General features: G+C 36.1%; 1 long non-coding RNA gene across 1 annotated transcript; it reads right to left on the bottom strand.

The window, feature by feature from the left end:
* Window positions 1-9,505: 9,505 nt before the first annotated feature.
* Window positions 9,506-12,582, bottom strand: LOC140145743 (uncharacterized). Its single transcript, XR_011858129.1, has 2 exons — window positions 11,595-12,582; window positions 9,506-11,562 (listed from the first exon to the last, which is right to left on the bottom strand). It is a non-coding gene; the product is annotated as an uncharacterized lncRNA (long non-coding RNA).
* Window positions 12,583-15,524: the final 2,942 nt, after the last annotated feature.

The raw sequence follows: 15,524 nt of genomic DNA, 5'->3' as shown, positions 1-15,524 counted from the left end.
TAATGAAAACAAAACACCACGACAGTGACCAGCGCAGACGAGAGGGCAGCTCTCATTGGTCAACACACGATGCTGTCACGCTGCTATGGCAACACCGGCCGGAAAACACAGACCCGATCGGTATGAACCGGAATTGCTTCCGCGTGGGGTCAAATTTGTTTTCTTATCGTTTCACGTTAGAAAACTTTATTATATTCCCACTGCTAATACTGTATCCAAATCAAAATCTAACACCATTCATATTCAACTGGTCTGTAAACAAACCCAAGCACTCATTGATACAGGCCCGGGGATACAGGCGCAGTAGTTTTGTGTATGACTATACGCACATTTTCAGAATCGTTTAACCTTGATTTATCCATCTCGTCCTCCTACTCATCATGTGAGAGTGAAGCAAGATGCATGACAGGAAGTTAACTTGGTTCTTGATTGGTTAATAGTTTTATTACATCATAATAAGTAATGATTCTATTGACTAAAACTTGACTCTGTATTCCAATGTAAATGATAAATGTAAATATTATATGTACCGAATGTAAACTTTAGGACACTTCACTTCGTATCTGACGATCACCACAACAAGACAAATAAACTTCACCCTTTGGTTCGATCCCTCAACACTGGACAATGTGTTGACTTTTCGCTAATTTCCCCATACTGTATTAACGCCCGTCACCGTATATGATTTATTCCTGTGTAAAGAATAAACGGGTCAATATGCCAAATATGGACATAATCTTATGCTGCCTTTAGTCACTTTCAATTCAAAGAATTGGTGATGCAATACCTCAATAAAATCATGTTAGCATATTTTATACCATATCCTGCTTGTTTTTATTGTCTCGCCTGAACTTTGTTCAGGATGGGACTTAGTAATCACTATTTCTGTCTCTCCGTGGGGGTGGATGTGTGTGTGGATGGATGGATATATGTGTGTCCGTCCGGAGCTGTATCTGGGGAACCGTAAGACTTACGGCGACGCTACTTGGTGGGAGGAAGGGTATCCAAGTTTGCTCCGTAACCGTATGTTTTCGGGGAAAAATATGCAAATTAACATAGCTAATTTGCATGATTTATGCTGAAAATCAGCGCAAATTGATAGCGGAGTTTGTGGACAGACTATCTCAAGATCCGTCGGGCGCATGGTAACGAAACCTGGTGGCAGCTATGATACACATCTGCTGATCACCTGATTAGTTTTTCGGCGAAAAGTATGCGCATTTAGTTGTTAATTTGCATAATTTATGCGGAACGATTCAACAAATATGGTTGGAAATCTGAAGAAATCCGCCTTGTGGAGCTGTATCTGGGGGATTCGTAAGATCCCTAAGCCCTATGATGATGAAACGTGGTAGGGGGTAGTATGACCAGAGGATCTCAACCCGATTCGATTTTCAGCGCAAAATATGGTAATTAAGTACCTAATTTGCATAATTTATGCATAAAATGCAAAAACCTATTTTCTCGGAGACTAGGGGTCGCACATTCTTCAAACTTGGTGGGTGGGTGCATCTTCACCCCAGACAGAACAAGTTTGTATTGGTTAGTGCGTCAAGGTCACCCAAGGTCATCCAGGGGTCATCTGAGGTCAAATGACTAAAAACTGTCGTATGGGCACGAAACTTGGTGGGTACGGTCAACATAATGTGGTAGGGGGTAGTATGACCAGAGGATGCAGACTAGTACCCCCCCCATGTGGCCCCTCCCACACACTCAAAGTTGAGGGGGGGTCAACAATTTAATGAAATATTGTTTTATATATTGCATTACATATATCAATTTCGGGTCATGTAGGCCAAAGCATTAGGCCAAAAAAGACTGAAGAATGTCTCTCATGTACAAAAGTATAGGAAACTGAACATTTAAAACCACCTTTTTAGGGTGAAGGAAGCATTTTTCAAAAAATGTCTAAAACGGGTTTTATGTCAAAATGGTCTATCATACAATGTAGTCTTCATGCACACTAGCACCCCCCGTGGCCCCCTCCCACACACTCGAAGTTGGGGGGTCAAAATTTAATGAAATATTGTTTTATATTATGCATTACATATATCAATTTCGGTCATGTAGGCCAAAGCATTAGGCCAAAAAAGACTTTGAAGAATGTCTCTCATGTACAAAAGTATAGGAAACTGAACATTTAAAACCACCTTTTTAGGGTGAAGGAAGCAGTTTTTTTTTAAAATGTCTAAAACGGGTTTTTATGTCAAAAATGTCTCTGTTGGGGTGCTACATCGAGTCAAATGTTCGGAAGATTATTTCGGGGTCATCTGAGGTCAAATCACTAAAAACTGTCGTATGGGCATGAAACTTGGTGGGTACAATCAACATTTAGAGTCAAATGTTCGGAAGATTATTTTGGGGTCATCCGAGGTCACCCAGGGGTCATCTAAGGTCAAATTACTAAAAACTGTCGTATGGGCATGAAACTTGGTGGGTGCAATCAACATTTAGAGTCAAATGTTAGGAAGATTATTTCGGGTCATCCGAGGTCACCCAGGGGTCATCTAAGGTCAAACTACTAAAAACTCGTATGGGCATGAAACTTGGTGGGTACAGTCAACATTTAGAGTCAAATGTTCGGAAGATTATTTCGGGGTCATCCGAGGTCACACAGGGGTCATCTGAGGTCACATTACTAAAAACTGTCATATGGGCATGAAACTTGGTGGGTACAGTCAACATTTAGAGTCAAAGTTTGGAAGGTAATTTAGGGTCATCCAAGGTCACCCAGGGGTCATCTGAGGTCAAATTACTAAAAACTGTCATATGGGCATGACACTTATTGGTTACAGTCAACATTAAGAGTCCAATTTTTGGGAAGGGCATTTCGGGGTCACCCAGAGGTCATCTGAGGTCAAATTACTAAAACTGTCGTATGGGCATGAAACTTGGTGGGTACAGTCAACATTTAGAGCCAAATTTTGGAAGGTCATTTTGGGTCATCCAAGGTCACCCAGGGGTCATCTGAGGTCAAATTACTTGAAACTGTTATATGGGCATGAAACTTGGTGGGTACAGTCAACATTTAGAGTCATATTTTTTGGAAAGTCATTTCGGGGTCATCCAAGGTCACTCAGGGGTCATCTGAGGTCACGTTACTAAAACTGTCGTATGGGCATGACACTAAGTGGTCACTGTCAACATTAAGAGTCAAATTTTTGGAAGGGCATTTCGGGGTCACCCAGGGGTCATCTGAGGTCAAATTACTAAAAACTGTTGTATGGGCATGAAACTTTGTGGGTACAGTCAACATTTAGAGCCAATTTTTGGAAGGTCATTTTGGGATCATCGAAGGTCATCCATGGGCATGACACCTGGTGGTTACAGTCAACATTTAAAGTCAAATTTTTGGAAGGTCATTTCAGGAACATCTGAGGTCACCCATGGGTCATCTGTGGTCAAATTTCTAAAAACTGTCACAGGGGCATGAAACTTAGTGGGTAGTCATCATTTAGAGCCAAATTTTTGGACAGTCATTGCAAGGTCATCTGAGGTCACTCAGAGGTCATCTGAAGTCAAATGACTAAAAACTGTTGTATGGGCATGACATGTACAGTCAACATTTAGAGCCCAATTTTTGGAAGGTCATTTTGGGGTCAGTAGGGGTCATCTAAGGTCATATTAGTAAAAATTGTCGGATGGGCATGAAACTTCGTGGGTACAGTCACCATCAGCCAGGTAATTGTGCCCAGCCGAGACCCACCAAAATTTAGGGATGAAGGTCAAATTCCAATATTGGTCCAATCAAGCTCAAATTGAACAGGCAAATCGCCATGGGTTGTTGCAGGTTCATTTACTTCTACCAAAAGTAATCGTAAAAGCAGGCGATCGCGAAAGCAGGCGAGACTCGTGGTTCGAGAACCGCCTTGTTAACAACATGGGGATAACAACAATGTGACCTGATCTGATCCACTCGGCTAAAGTTGGAAATTTTGAAAATTGAGTTACTACCATTAGCTCCTACACTTAATGATATTGAATCCCCATGTCTCTTAAATACTTGGTTTACAAAGTTATGAACATTTGATATATCCATTTTCTTATGTTTTTTATTGTTTTTTTCCTCCTCATTTTTGCCTATATCATAGCTTCATTATTGCTGACTTTAGCCTGATTGGACCCGATCGCTAATATTGATTTTGAGATATTGGCAAAGAAAGTGTTAAAATTCTTTTTTGTTTTATATTGTTTTCAGCGATTGATAAATTGACATAACTTCACAAATAAAAGTCGTATCAACATGGGGTTTTCAGTTTCTTAAAGCTCTAAATGTCCTCTTTAGAAACATGTGTAAAACTCATTTTCAACCAGGGCCGACATGTGACTCATTCCCCTTGATCATGTCACATATGTGACACGATCTAATCCATAGGGGCCAAAGGCGGCAAATTTGAAATTGAGATAAAGGCAAAAATATGAGATAAAAAAATAAAATAAAATAAGAAAATTGGCATAAAAACCAAGTATGCTAGACCTTTGGTGTTTTCAGTATATGATAGCTTAATGTTTTTATAAGGTGATAATTATATTAACTCAATTTTCAAAAATGCCTCATTTGGCCCCCATGGACCAGATCATGTCACATATGTGCTCTGCTCCCACAAAATGAGCGTAAAGTTGCAAGTTGGGAGTTTCAAGATGTTCCAACTTTTGAGTTGATGATCTTTGCTTTGAAGGCCCATGTTTGTCCTTTGTGAATGATATATTGAATACAGAATTCACAAAGGACATACCACTGACTATACAGGTGTCTTCAAACAAAGAACATCCACTCAACAGTTGGAAGGTCTCAAAACCACAATGTTACGACTTTATGCTCATTTTGTGGGAGGGAACATTTTGTAAAAATTTGTACCACCAGCATGACACAAAATAAACACAACAAAATATTGTAAAAGAAATATAAATTTTAATATATGGAAACACTTTATTAGCCACCAACTATACACAACGTCACAATACTACAAAAAAATGTACAGATGTTTGCTAGTTCAGATTCCAGGGTGACAGAGGGGGTAGGGGAGGGGTAATCAGTACAAATGACCATATGGGGATGTGGCAGAAATGTGGGTCTCATTTGTTGTGGCCTCTGGCCGGGGCCTCTGGTTCAACAAGGGTCCCCTTTTCTCAGAGATGCCACTTGTTGAAAAAAATCAGGAAACTGCGAAGCGTAGCCACTCATTCATTGCCAAAAAAATCCTGAATTCTTGGCTAAAAGTGGCAAAAATCAGGAATTCCTGATAAATCAGGAAAAGTGGCATCTCTGTTTTCTGTGACTCAATTTTGTTATAAAAATGGAATTAAAAAAAATAACCCATTTTCACCAAACTGGTCCAAATTTCTGTGTTCCATTTGGCCAAAAATTGAGGACTCGGATATAAAAAAATGGGTCTAATTATCTTGGCGAATTGGTACAATGGGTTATTCCATTTGAGATCCACACTACCCCTGTGGAAGATCTTGGAAATATCTTCCACAGGGGGAGTATCAATTTCAAATGGAATGAACACAGCAGGTCCGGCCATTTGAAACTCACCCTCCCTCTGTGGAAGATCCAGATTGAATCTTTCTCAGATGGTGTATGCTGCTTAATGTGTTCATTCCATTTGAAATTCATACTCTCCCTGTGGAAGATATTTCCAAAATCTTCCACAGGGGTAGTGTGTATTTCAACTGGAATAGCCCTGGGTCCACTTTGAGATTCTCAAAAGCACATCCTTACCCCCAAACCAAACTTGAGTACCTCCCCCTGGGGTTCAGATATTAGCTTATATATACAGCCGATATATATACTGGTCAAATTCTCTCTCTTTATATAAATTATACAAGATGTATACTATGATTTAGAATACACTTTCTTCTGTTATTACTGTTTTGCTTGTTTGCTTGTTTATTAATTTACGGAATACTGTAATTGGGATTTGTGATGGTTACACGCTTTCAAAACTATATTTTGGACAGAGGGTGGTAGGCAAACAATTTGTCATTTGTTTTTTACATATTAAATATGCATCATGACACTGTTTACATACATGATAAGTAATTGTGTAAATGCATGATAAATTGCTGCTTACCGAGATTTGTTCGTAATTGCTTTAAAATATTTTGGGATGGTCCTATTTTCTCAAATATTTGTAATACTGTTTAAAAAGTGTTCATAACTGATCAATATAAAAAGCAATGTACAATGATATTTTGTTTCACAATCAGAATTTTACACTTTTGGGTTCTATATTTTCAAGTTATAATGGGCTCCATAATTTGCAGACAATTTATTTTCAATATCTGTTGTTACATAATTGGCTATTCTAATTGAAACCCATACACCCCCTTTGGAAGGCATGACCTTTATCTCCCACACAGGGAGTGCAAATTTCAAATAGAGTCACCCATTCAGGTGACCCCCAAATTTCAAATGAAGTCGCCCATTCAGGCAACCCCATTTGAAATTCACACTCCCTGTGTGGGGAATTTAAGGTCATGTCTTCCAGAGGGGTTATGGATTTCAACTGGAATAACCCACTGGTTGACTTTCATCAAAACTTTTTCTCAAAACAGTTTCTCAAAAGGTACAACATATTGTTGCATGGCATTGATAATATATAGATACCTTCCAAATAATGTCTTCAATACATTATGGTAATTGTCCATCAAATACAGAAATGGGTTTAGAATGAGTGGTTTTTTTTTGGGGGGGGGGTCAAAAGTTTGTAGTAACATTAAATACTAGGCTATACAAAGGTCATGAAATTTAATGTTAGAATGTTTGTTAGTAACATTAAATACTAGGCTATACAAAGGTCATGAAATTTTTGTATGTGAAAACAATAATGTTAGAATGTTTGTTAGCAACTTTTAAAATGTTTTTAACATGGAATTCAAATGTTTTATACCCTTTATCATCCTAACATTTTCTAGCAACCTTTATATCCTTTTCTACACTTTTACAAAAACATGTTTGCTGGGTTTTGATAGAATTGGCATGCTCATAGAGCAAAATTATGTTAAGGGAAGGGGTATGAACGTTTGGACAGTATTTATTGTGGGACATTTAATAGAGCACATCAGACATATCCAATTGCATTCTGAATATGAAGAATGTCATTCTGATATCAAATAATTTTGATTTTTTGAAATTCGCAATGTAATACACATTTATGGCAAATCATTAAAAATTGATATTTTTGATATTTAACAGTACTCAAAGTAAACTTTATAAATCTGATGATTTATACTTAACGTGTATGTAGGTGGGATGAAAAGCCGACGATCAATTGAAAATTTTGACCTTTCGTATTGAAGATATGGATTATTTTTCCCAAAACATTAAAAAATATTAGGTCTTTTTGGGGAAAAAATCCATATCTTCAATATGAAAGGTCAAAATTTTCAATTGATCGTCGGCTTTTCCTCCCAGCTGCATACACTTTAAGAATATATCATTAGATTTATAAAACTTACTTCGAGGACTGTTATATATCAAAAATTTGAAAAATATCAAATTTTTATAATTTGTCATAAAATTTGTATTATATCGAGATTTTCAAAAAATGAAAATTATTTGATACCAGAAAGACATGCTTCGTATTCAGAATGCAATTTGGTGCTCTCATGTTCCATAAAAAATACTGTCAAAACGCTCATTCCAGATCCCTTAAGGGCTAGAGATAAGGGCAAGCTGGGTTTTCACTTTAGCTTTTTTCGCAGTTGAACTACATTCATCTATTTTCTGATTGTGAAACTTTTCTATACAAATTGTTTAAAGCAGTTTTTGTTATATGCAAGATTTAGATTATTTTGTAAAGCTTATCTACACAGTATGATTTGTAGCACATACTATAATAGTTGTATAAAACAAGAATTTTATCAAGGGGGGTACTTCGAAGTATTACATGTATGTGCCGCCCAAATAGATCTGTTTTTTCACAACAAATCCCTAGACATGGGGTAGGTTTTTCACAGAAAATCCTTTTACATGGATCCATGTATTAAAAAAGTCATCCAAAAATGGGGTACTTCTTACAGAAAATTCATAGATGTGGGTCCATATTTTGAAAAAGTGTCAAAGAGGAAAATGATGCCATTTATTGAGTCAAAATTACCCCTAGAAATGGGGTAGGGTTTTGAAGCTTGGGCGACACACCTCGTCAAAATATAATTTAAGTACCCTCCCCTGACACCAACACCCCCCCCTGGAATTTTATTTGTGCCATTATACCCAAAAACATATCTGGAACTATTGTTTGTTCTGAATCCCAAGCAGGGTGGCTGGGCAGGCCACAGGCACTCCACTTATGGAGTACAATTGGTTTTTTTTGTTTCTTTATCAATTTGTGGTATGTTTGATACAGAAACATATTGAGTTTGTCCAGTTGAAATGCATACACCCCCTAGATGAAGATAGACACAACCTTTATCTCTCACATAGGGGTGTTATGCAGTCACCCATTCAGGTAACCCCATTTGAAATTCACAGTACCTGTATAGAATAAGGGGTGTATGGAAATCAACTGGAATAGTCCGTTTTAGTTATACTAGATCTTGATGGTCATCTGGGCCATCAGGAATTGTGAAAAATTACATTTAAGTAATAATTTTAAAATAATTTTAAAACTTAAAAGTCATACATTCTAAATTTAATTTCACAAAACAAAATTTGCATTTAAAGTAAAACATAACTATTATTCTTGTTAATATTTTGTATAAATATTATTCTTATTAATATTTCGATTTTTTGTTTTGTTTTGGCATCTGACATGATAGTGTAACATCATCAGCAGAATTCTGGCTGTGAATCTACTTTTAAATGTTCGATCATATTTATTAATTGTTTAGTATGTTTAAATATGTACAGTAATGAAAGCTCAAAGGGATTCACATAATGTAATGATAGTAACACAGACAGTCTACAATTGCAGTACAATTATACTTTTTTTTCACCTTTTTATGATTATGAATCAATACCTAAACGACTCACAAATTTTGATATCAAAAGTATTCAAATAGGCAAAGTGTATTTGTAATAAGCTATCATTCACTCTACCATACTAAGTTCATTCTTCTGATTATTATGTACACATATATATATATGAACTTCAGCCCCTTTGTGTTGTAATGAATAACCCTTCTACTATACATAAAATGTAAGTGGATAACCTTACAAGTTAAATAGAAATTTGAACTAACCGGTTACACACAAACGCACATCTTTTAAACGCTATAATTGCAACTACGGGCTTTGCATTAATTACATGTGAACATTCATAGGCAATTCAAGTTAAAAATCTCATTAAGATATAACTTAATTACTCTTTTTACTTTGGGTTGATCATTCTGTATTGGCTAACTTTGCTTCCCTGGGTGTCCCTGAGGAAAGTTTAGGTGTGATCCTTTTTGGAAACTGACAGCAAGGTCTTTGTAATAGTTCAGATACTGTATTTTTAATTTGGAAGGCAGATAGTTTTAATTCATTCTGCTCTCTAAGTAAACATGCAGCATCTACCATACAGACTATAATAAGCACCATTGATGTGCAACCATTTAAATATATTCAACCAATTAATTTCTTGCGATTTGAAAACATATTCGACCACACAATGGACACTGTGTACAATACATTGCACACTGAAGTAAGAACAATGCTCTACATAAATAGTGTGATCGATCAATCGTATCATGCCACATGCTCATCGGACGTGCTCTCCAGTGTTCGAAATATGCCTCAAAAAGTTACTGGCCAGCAGGGCTTGACCTTAAAAAGTTACCGGCCAGCCGGGTCGGCAACTAGATGCCAGTCAGAAAAGTTACCGGCCAGGCCAAAACGTAACAGGCCAATGGCCGGCTGACTGGCCCTATTTCGAACGCTGGTGCTCTCGCCAATGTGTGATCTGATCTGTTGTTGTGTTTTTGTTTACTGCACATGACAACTAATTTCTGAAGATTTTCAATCAGCTGCTGAAAAGTATAGTAGATAGCATCAGAGGACAAAATCTTTACTTCAAACTTTCATATCCAGAAACACTTTTTAAAATTAACAATCTCTAACTTCTCCATTGGCAAAGATACTTCTGTGTCTGCCATTTCTCAATTTGATTGACTATAAACAGTACTGTACTACTGATCAAGGTTTGATATTATTTGGACAGTCTATAAAACACTCTTCATAATTATACTCTTTTGAATTTCTTTCACACGCCTTCATTCAACCATATATTTTCCACAAAATCAAGTTTTTCTTTTGATAAACTTTACTGATATTTGGAGCAAAGTCAGTCAGTTACAAAAATAGCAAATTATTAAGTTTCCCAAAAATTTATTTTTGGGTATTTTTGGTACTAATTAGGAAGCAACATTTTACAACTTTTTTAGGAGTTAGAATATATACATAACTTTGTATTTCAGTAGATAACATTATACTATAGTACAGGTACATAGGGTCTATCACACATAATCACTTGAATCTGATTCATTTAGATATGTACAGTATAAAGCATTGTATAAGTTTACAATAATATTACTATAGCTAACTAATTTCACATAGACCTATTATGTTATTATATACATCACAGCCCTAATTGGATTTATCCATTTAAAGTCCACCCTCCCCCTGTGGAAGAGTTAGGAAATATTTTCCACAGGGGGAGTATGAATTTCAAATGGAATTAGCACATTAACCAACTCTATTTGAAACTCACCCTCCATGTTCCTGTTGCAACTTTCCTACTGGGCTATTCCAGTTGAAATCCACACTACCCCTGTGCAAGATTTTGGAAATATCTTCCACAGGGGGAGTATGTTATTCAAATGTAATTGGTCAGGGTTAATCATTTTGAAACCCATACTCCCCCTGTATCATGTCTTTACCTATATCTTCTATAACTGGAGTGAGTATTTCAAATGCAAGTTACCCAATGTATATTGTATTCAAAACTCATACACCCTCTGTGGAAGACTTTAGCTAAATCTTCCACAGGGGTAGTGTGGATTTTAAATGGAATAGCCCATTGTACGATACAAATCTATAATAGGCCTACATCATAAAACCATTTTAGATTTCTCTGTGTGGAAGATTAAGGTCATGTCTTCCATAGGGGGTCTGTGGATACTAACTGGAATAGCCCTATAAAACTAAACATCCATTTCCAGAATCTGTGGTCATACTTTATTCACCTTTTTTTTAAAAGCTTGACATGTTAATTGAGTTCTACTTGCAACAAAGGTTTAGAAAAAATATCTCAAGGCCTGCTTTTTCGGTGTATTGGGTCTGGTCTCGGGCCTGGTATCGACCAGTATTCTAAACGTAGGCATGTGATTATTTTTTTAATTCAAGATGATGGCATTATTAATTTGGTAGGTGAATACTGGGTTAATTATGAAATGTAAACTTCTATCTGCATTATATATAGCAATTTATCAATTGAGAAATTTACATTTTTTTTTATAGAAATCAACAAATAGAGTAAAAAATTGTGAATTTTGTTATACATAAAAATGTTTGTTTGGTAGGGGTGAAATATGTAGATCGTATAATTATAACTTTGATCTTCTAACAACACAGACCTTTCTAACTTTGATCTTCTCACAACACAGACCTTTCTATCTGTTTTTGCTGAACCATGAATTGGTATCAGCCTATATTAGTAAATGTTACTTGCTTACTAACTTATTTACTGAGTAACCTTTTGGTCTGAAATGGGCATATTTTTAGCTTCTGTTAGCATAAGGGCTCTTTTTCAGCTTACATTATAACTGGAATAGATGCATTTGTTAATCTAAATATTGACAAATCCTGAAATGCATAATATCCACTACTTTTCCGCTGGATTTGATGATGGTCTTCTTATGGGCTATTCCAGCTGAAATCCTTACACCCCCTATCATGGAAGACCTAACCTTAATCTTCCACACAAGCATGTGAATTTCAAGTCTGGAATCGCCCATTCAGGTAACCCCATTTGAAATTCACACTCCCTGTGTGTGAGATTAAGGTCATGTCTTCCATAGGGGGTGTATGGATTTCAACTGGAATAGCCCAATATTACTTTGGTTGCACTATGGCAAATAAAAATAAAATCAAAAAATCGATATAAATATTATATTGACAGCAAATGTTAGTTAGGATGGGTGCTTTGCTATTTAAACAACTTCTAGCCAACCTTTACAGCAACATGCTTCCCCATAGCATTATCTAAGTAGGTTATATTGTCATATCAATGCAATAAGTTGTGTCTGCAAAAGGCTGATATTTGTGGTTGTTAATATTGTACGTTGTATTATAATTATGTTCTGGATTTTTGTAGATGCAGATTAGTGGTTGTTGCATTCCATCTGAGAGGGAGAAGTTGCCCCTTGCCTCAAAAAGCAAAGGACGAAATTGCCTTGTAATACCATGACAAAATTGACAAAAATGTTTGATGTGCATGTTCCTTTTGAACTGTTTTAGGTTAAAACTATCCTTACCCAGTGGGCACACCTGACGTTGAAATCACGTTGAAATTTCGACATTGAAATCAGGTTGTATTTGCAAATGGACTTCAACCTGATGGACTTCAATCTGATTTCAACCTAGAGGTTAGTTGAAATCAGGTTGAAATTTGGTTGATATCAACGTTGAAATTTCAACCTGATTTCAACTAACCTCTAGGTTGAAATCAGATTGAAATCAGGTTAAGTTGAAACTTCGACGTTGTATCAACGTTGATTCAACGTCGAAATCCTAACCTATGCCCACTGAGTAGGCTGGCCCAATTTGGCATTGAAATTTTTACAAGCTTTGCACACATTTGTCTTGGTAAAGTCATTTTGGGAAGAGAAACTGTGCCCAGTATGCCACCGATTCAGTATCCCTGTTGATTATCCACATAACAAGTGGGTATGTTCTTTTTCACAATGCAACTTTGGGAGATATTAGAAACACAACTTTCATTGCACACACAGAACAATATGTACCAGGTTTAAATGGGCTATTCCAGTTGAAGCCCATACAGCCCTTATGTAAGGCATGATCTTAATCCACATAGGGTGTATAGATTTCAAATGGAGTCACCCAATCAGGTAACCCCATTTGAAATTCACACCACTCCCAGTGTGGAAGATTTAATCATGTCTTCCACATGGTGAATGGATTTCAACTTGAATAGCCCAAATCTACATTGACAGTAAGAAATTTGACAAGACAAAAACTGTTACATTATATTTACAACATATACACAATTTCGCACAATGTAGATGTGAAAAACAAACAAAAACAAGTTCAATTTATTTACAAAGTACTATATATGTTGCTTAGCTGATTTGCATGTTGACAAGGTCATAATGAGGAGAATAATTAAATATTTAAAACTAGAAATATGCAGACCCAATTTGGTTCTTTGAATTTACATGATATGAACATTGGTTAGTGCTTACATTTTGATCTTTTATCATATAAAATCAAAAAGATGAAATTCTGTTTTGGTTTAATACTGTCCATTTTTGTTCTTTTTGCTGTGGAAGTAAATTTTAAGTAATAAAGTGAATAAAAAAACTTGATCTTATGAAGAAAAATGCATGTCTTATTTTCATCCTGAAATATCAAAACGATTATCAATTATTTCTGCTCTTCTGAATACCAAAAACAATATAGCAATTACTACCAAGTAAATTAAACAGCAGATACGGTCTTTTGACTTGGAAGGTACATCATCATCATGTTTATGGTGCTTTATAAAAGCTTAGTGTACACTCTTAGAAAATAGTTCCAAAATTGACTTTATTTGTCCTCTCAGGATAACCCTTGAAGGTTCTCAGAAGGAACCACAAAAAGGAGCTTAGGACACTCTACAGCAGGGTCTTAGCTAGGATTCAACAAGTGCCAGTCATTTTCACCAAAACTGCCTGTCCAAAATTGACCCTGAAAACATCCACCAGATCTCTGTCCCTTCTGGGAGTTCAGTCAGATAAAATACCTATTACTATAGCCTTCATTTGTTAGTCTAGTCTTATTTTGAGTTCACAGAACTTATTCAAGCATTATTTCAAGTATTTAGCATTATGTCTCAGACATTAATTTTGCCTGTCCCAGGAGAAATCTGCCTGTCCAAAATGACGGGTGGCTAGCTAACATCCTGCTCTACTGAAATTTGTTTGTTCTCTGAAAATTATTTAGAACTTTTTTGGTTCATCAAAGGGTTTTAAAATGTTAAGAACCTTAAGTGTTGAATACAGAGGTTCCCCTCAAAACCTTAAAAGTAAAACGTTCATGAAATTATAAGAACGTTTGGTAAAACCAATATAATGGTTCTACCATAGTTTCAGAGAACCAAAGAAGTTCTTCAGAATGCCTTAAGATCCTTCTATGTTTCTTCTAAGAACTATCAAGGGTTCTCCTGAGATGACAAATAAAGTTCCTTTTGGAATTCTATCCTCTAAGAGTGTATGTATAATATGTGATTCAGTCTGCACTCCAAGGTTAAACAAAGTATCTACTGGTAATAAAGCATATGCTGCATTTTTAGGGATGTCTCCAAAACCAAACTGCCAGTTAACTCTCAGCGCTCTGACAGAACCAGAGCTTTAACCATGTTCTTTTGTTCCAAACAATAGGAACCAGACCCAATTGTTAGTTGCCAGGGCATCAGCAGACAACCAGCAGTTAGATTCTGAAGTCTTCTGTTACTAATGAGAGGGCAGAAGTTCTGGGTTCTGCCACAGAACCCGGGGGTAGAATTTAAGTTCAGATAGTTGTCATGTTGTCCCACTTACGTAATCATTTCATAACCAGATGATCTTGTCTTAGATCAGTGCATCAATAGCTGCTGCATGTCATTTTACAAATCCATAATGGCACAACCAAACCATTGAATGTCTCACAAATTAGCCAGCGGCTCTTAAGATGGTGCTCAAGATTCCGGCAGTTGACATTGTATGTCATTACTCAAGAACCATTCAAGAACCGCTGACCAACTTGTTGGTTGAGCACTCGGTAAATAAGTAAATAACATACAGGAGCTATTAGTTTTCCACTTGTTACGCACATTAAAATGCTTAAAGATACTGTGTCTTCCATGATTGCACAATTTCATCAACTGATCATTCCTAGTTACCTAAGTAAAAAAGAAAATCTACTGTTTCAAAACACCAAATGTCTATCAATATTGCTTGTTTTCTTAACAACAACCTTTGTCCAGTCAGATGCACTTGGGGTTTTTTTTCAACGTTTTTGCGCTCTGTCCGCTCTGGGAATGTTTTCATCCTGTCAGCCCAGAGAACTAATTATAATACTTTCAAATTTTGCTCAAATCCATCATAAATAATTGCACATTGCCCTCATACGTTATCATCCTAAAACAGTTGCGCATATTCCAAATATTACGGTTTCACTATCAATATTTACAGTGTTGTAAAATGTGTTAAAATCATTAATAATATATTAAGATATATGTATTTTGCAATGATATTCATGAGATTACATTCATAATTGTGCAAAGGTCAAACAATCACAAAAAAATTAATTTCATGAAATAAAAATAGAAATAAAATGT

Source organism: Amphiura filiformis, unplaced genomic scaffold (assembly GCF_039555335.1).
Source record: "Amphiura filiformis unplaced genomic scaffold, Afil_fr2py scaffold_597, whole genome shotgun sequence".
Classification (NCBI taxonomy): domain Eukaryota; kingdom Metazoa; phylum Echinodermata; class Ophiuroidea; order Amphilepidida; family Amphiuridae; genus Amphiura; species Amphiura filiformis.
This window is presented reverse-complemented; position numbering and strand designations above follow the sequence as displayed.